We start from the raw sequence: 5,982 nt of genomic DNA on the forward strand, positions 1-5,982 counted from the left end.
ATGATATTTTATGCACTTTCCTAAAGAAAAGACTTTGCTTTTCTCCAAAACCATTCTTACTGTGATTTTCTTGGTCCATTGCATATGAATTCCACACCACTTTGTCCAGATATGACTGGATGAAACCAGAAATATCCGGTTGTGTTTTGGCTAACTCAATCCGAAATATTGATACAGCCTTTGTGTTGGTGTATTCTTGATATTATCCATGGACTTTATTATTTTGAATGTTTTTTTCAGGGAACATTTAATTTTGTGCTTGGAAACACAAATTGGTTCCACATGGCGACACCAGCTCTACACATTCGTAATTTCTAGGGAGAAATCTAGAGGAATTGCGGCAAACAAACATGATATTTCTGTTTGTATCTATGACATTTTATGCACTTGCCTAAAGAAAAGACTTGGCTTTTCTCCAAAACCATTTTTACTGTGATTTTCTCGGTCCATTTCATATGAATCCCACAACAGTTTGTCCGGATATGAATGGATGAAACCAGCAATATCCGGTTTTATTTTGGCTAACTCAATCCCAGATATTGCTACAACCTCTGTGTTTCTGTTTTCAGGTATTATCAATGGACTTTATTGTTTCGAATGATTTTATCAGGGAACATTAAATTTTGGACCGTAGAAACAAAAATAGGATTAACATGGGGACACCAGCTCTACATATTCCTGTATTCTAGGGAGAAATCTAGAGGAACTGCAGCAAACAAACATGATATTTCTGTTTGTATAGATGACATTTTATGCACTTGCCTAACGAAAAGACTTTGCTTTTCTCCAAAACCATTTTGAATGTGATTTTCTCAGTCCATTACATACAAATTCCACACCACTTTGTCTGGATATGACTGGATGAAACCAGAAATATCTGGTTGTGTTTTGGCTTACTATACCCCAGATATTACCACAGCCTCAGTGTCTGTGTTTTCTGGATATTATCGATGGATTTTAATGTTTTGAAAATTTTTATTGGGGAATATTTAATTTTGTGCTGGGAAACACTAATTGGTTCCACATGGAGACACCAGTCTACACATTCGTATTTTCTATGGAGAAAGCTAGAGGAACTGCGGCAAACAAACATGATATTTCTGTGTGTATAGATGACATTTTATTCACTGGCCGAAGGAAAAGTCTTTGCTTTTCTCCAAAACCATTTTTACTGTGATTTTCTCAGTCCATTGCACACGAATTCCACCCCACTTTGTCCGGATATGACTGGATGAAACCAGAAATATCCGGTTGTCTTGTGGCTTACTTTATCCCAGAGTTTGCTACAGCCTCTTTGATTGTGTTTTCTGGATATTATCGATGGACTTTATTGTTTCGAATGATTTTATCAGGGAATTTTGTGCTGGTAAACACTAATTCGTTCCACATGCAGACACCAGCTCTACACATTCGTATTTTCTAGGCAGAAAGTGAGAGGAACTGCGGCAAACAAACACGATATTTCTGTTTGTATAGATGACATTTTATGCACTTGCCTAATGAAGACTTTGCTTTTCTCCAAAACCATTTTTACTGTGATTTCTCGGTCCATTACATACGAATTCCACACCACGTTGTCCGGATATGACTGGATGAAACCGGAAATATCCGACTGTGTTGTGGCTTACTATATCTCAGATATTGCTACAACCTCAGTGTCTGAGTTTTCTGGATATTTTCAATGGACTTTATTGTTTTGAACATTTTTATCAGGGAACATTTAATTTTGTGCTGGGAAACACTAATTGGTTCCACATGCAGACACCAGCTCTGCATATTCGTATTTTCTAGGGAGAAAGTGAGAGGAACTGCGGCAAACAAACACGATATTTCTGTTTGTATAAATGACATTTTATGCACCTGCCTAAAGAAAAGACTTTGCTTTTCTCCAATACCATTTCTACTGTGATTTTCTCGGTCCATTACAAACGATTTCCACATCACTTTTTCCGGATTTGATTGGATGAAACCAGAAATATCCAGTTGTGTTTTGGTTTACTCAATCCCAGATATTGCTACAGCCTCTGTGTTTGTGTTTTCTGGATTTTATCGATATGTTTTATTGTTTGGAATGTTTTTTTGAGGGAATATTTAATTTTGTACCGTAGAAACACTAATTGGTTCCACAGGGAGACACCAGTCTACACATTCGTATTTTCTAGGGAGAAAGCTAGATGAACTGTGGCAAACAAACATGATATTTCTGTTTGTGTAGATGACATTTTATGCACCGACCTACTGAAACGACTTTGCTTTTCTCCAAAACCATTTTTACTGTGATTTTCTCGGTCCATTACATCCGAATTCCACCAAACTTTGTCTGGATATGACTGGATGAAACCAAAAGTATCTGGTTGTGTTTTGGGTAACTCAATCCCAGATATTGCTACAGCCTCAGTGTCTGAGTTTTCTGGATATTTTCAATGGACTTTATTGTTTTGAACATTTTTATCAGGGCACATTTAATTTTGTGCTGGGAAACACTAATTGGTTCCACATGGAGACACCAGCGCCACACATTCGTATTTTCTATGGAGAAAGCTAGAGGAACTGCGGCAAACAAACATGGCATTTCTGTTTGTATAGATGACATTTTATGCAAGGTCCGAAGGAAAAGTCTTTGCTTTTCTCCAAAACCATTTTTACTGTGATTTTCTCGGTCAATTACATACAAATTCCACACCACTTTGTCCGGATATGACTGAATGAAACCAGAAATATCCGGTTGTGCTGTGGCTTACTATATCCTAGAGATTGCTACAGACTCAGTTTCTGAGTTTTCTGGATATTATCAATGGACTTTATTGTTTTGAATATTTTTATCAGGGAACATTTAATTTTGTGCTCGGAAACACTAATTGGTTCCACATGGAGACACCAGGTCTACACATTCGTATTTTCTAGGGAGAAAGTGAGAGGAACTGCGGCAAACACGATATTTCTGTTTGTATAGATGACATTTTATGCACTTGCCTAACAAAAGACTTTGCTTTTCTCCAAAACCATATTTACTGTGATTTTCTTGGTCTATTGCACAAGAATTCCACCCTACTTTGTCCGGATATGACTGGATGAAACCAGAAATATCTGGTTGTGTTTTGGCTAACTCAATCCCAGATATTGCTACAGCCTCTGTGTTTGTGTTTCCTGGATATTATCGATGGACTTTATTGTTTTGAATGTTTTTATCAGGGAACATTTAATTTTCTGCTGGGAAACACTAATTGGTTCCACATGGAGACACCAGCTCTACATATTTGTATTTTCCAGGGAGAAAGCTAGAGGAACTGCGGCAAACAAACATGATATTTCTGTGTGTGTAGATGACATTTTATCTACTTGCCTAATGAAAAGAATTTGCTTTCTCCAAAACCATTTTTACTCTGATTTTCTCGGTCCATTGCATACGAATTACACACCACTTTGTCCTGATATGACTGGATGAATCCAGAAATATCGCGTTGTGTTTTGGCTAACTCAATCCAAAATATTGTGAAAGCCTCTGTGTTTGTGTTTTCTGGATGTTATCGATGGAGTTTATTGTTTTGAATGTTTTTATAAGGGAACATTTATTTTTCTACCATAGAAACACTAATTGGTTCATCATGGGGACACCAGCTCTACCTATTCGTATTTTCAAGGGAGAAAGCTAGAGTACTTGTGGCAAACATACATGATATTTCAGTTTGTATAAATGACATTTTATGCACTGGCCTAAGGAAAAGACATTGCTTTTCTCCAAAATCATTTTTACTGTGATTTTCTCTTTCCATTGCATACGAATTCCATACCAGTTTGTCCGGATATGACTGGATGAAACAAGAAATATTCGGTTGTGTTTTGGCTAACTCAATCCGAAATATTGTGAAAGCCGGTGTGTTTGTGTTTTCTTATATTATCGACGGACTTTATTGTTTTGAATGTTTTTATCAGGGAACATTTATTTTTGTACCGTAGAAACACTAATCGGTTCATCATGGGGACACCAGCTCTATACATTCGTTTTTTCTAGGGAGAAAGCTAGAGGAACTGCAGAAAACAAACATGATATTTCTGTTTGTATAGATGACAGTTTATGCACTTGCCTAACGAAAAGACTTTGCTTTTCTCCAAAACCATTTTACTGTGATTTTCTCGGTCCATTGCATACGAATTCCACACCAGTTTACCGGATATGACTGGATGAAACCTGAAATATCCGGTTGTGTTTTGGCTAACTCAATCCGCAATGTTGATACAGCATTTGTGTTGGTGTATTCGTGATGTTATCCATGGACTTTATTATTTTGAATGTATTTTATCAGGGAACATTAAATTTTGTGCTTGGAAACACAAATTTTTTTCCACATGGAGACAACAGCTCTACACATTCGTATTTTTAGGGAGAAATCTAGAGGAACTGCGGCAAAGAAACATGATATTTCTGTTTGTATCGATGACATTTATGCTCTTGCATAACGAAAAGACTTTGCTTTTCTCCAAAACCATTTTTACTGTGATTTTCTCGGTCCATTACATATGAATCCCACAACAGTTTGTCCGGATATGACTGGATGAAACCTGAAATATCCGGTTGTGTTTTGGCTAACTCAATCCCAGATATTGCTACAGCCTCTGTGTTTGTGTTTTCCAGATATTATCCACGGACTTTATTGTTTGGAATATTTTTTATCGGGGAACATTTAATTTTGAGCCTAGATACAATCATTGGTACCACATGGAGACACCAGCTCTACACATTCGTATTTTCTAGGGAGAAAGCTCGAGGAACTGGGGCAAAAAACATGATGTTTGTTTTTGTATAGATGACATTTTATGCACTTGCCTAATGAAAAGACTTTGCTTTTCTCCAAAACCATCTTTACTCTGATTTCTGGGTCCATTGCATACGAATTCCGCAACACTTTGTCAGGATATGACTGTAGTAAACCAGAAATACCCGTTTTTTTTTAGCTAACTCAATCCGAAATATTGTGAAAGACTCTGTGTTTGTGTTTTCTGGATATTATCGATGGAGTTTATTGTTTTGAATGTTTTTATCAGGGAACATTTCATTTCGTACCCTTGAAACACTAATTGCTTCATCATGGGAACACCAGCTCTAAACATTCGTATTTTTTAGGAGGATAGCTAGAGGAACACTGGCAAACAAACATGATATTTCTGTTTGTATACATGACATTTTATGCGCTGGCCTAACGAAAAGACTTCGGTTTTCTACAAAACCATTTTTAATGTGATTTTCTCCATCTATTGCATACGAATTCCACACCAGTTTTTCCTGATATGACTGGATGAAACTGGAAATATCCGGTTTTGTTTTCACTAACTCAATCCCAGTTATTGCTACAGCCGCTGTGTTTGTGTTTTCCTCATATTATCCATGGACTTTATTGTTTTGAATGTTTTTTATCGGGGAACATTTAATTTTGAGTTTAGATACACTAATTGGTTCCACATGGAGACACCAGCTCTACACATTCGTGTTTTCTAGGTAGAAAGCTAGAGAAACTGTGGCAAACAAACATGATATTTGTATCGATGATATTTTATGCACTTGCCTAACGAAAAGACTTTGCTTTTCTCCAAAACCATTTTTACTGTGATTTTCTCAGTCCATTGCATACGAATTCCACACCACTTTGTCCGGATATGACTGGATGAAACCAGATATATCCATTTTATTTTGGCTAACTCAAATCCCAGATATTGCTACAGCCTCTGTGTTTGTGTATTCCTCATATTATAAAACGGACTTTATTGTTTTGAATGATTTTTATTAGGGGACATTTAATTTTGTACCGTAGAAACACAAATAGGATTAACATGGGGACACCAGCTCTACATATTCCTGTATTCTAGGGAGAAATCTAGAGGAACTGCAGCAAACAAACATGATATTTCTGTTTGTATAGATGACATTTTATGCACTTGCCTAAAGAAAAGACTTTGCTTTTCTCCAAAACCATTTTGAATGTGATT

Source organism: Lepus europaeus, unplaced genomic scaffold (assembly GCF_033115175.1).
Source record: "Lepus europaeus isolate LE1 unplaced genomic scaffold, mLepTim1.pri SCAFFOLD_32, whole genome shotgun sequence".
NCBI lineage: Eukaryota > Metazoa > Chordata > Mammalia > Lagomorpha > Leporidae > Lepus > Lepus europaeus.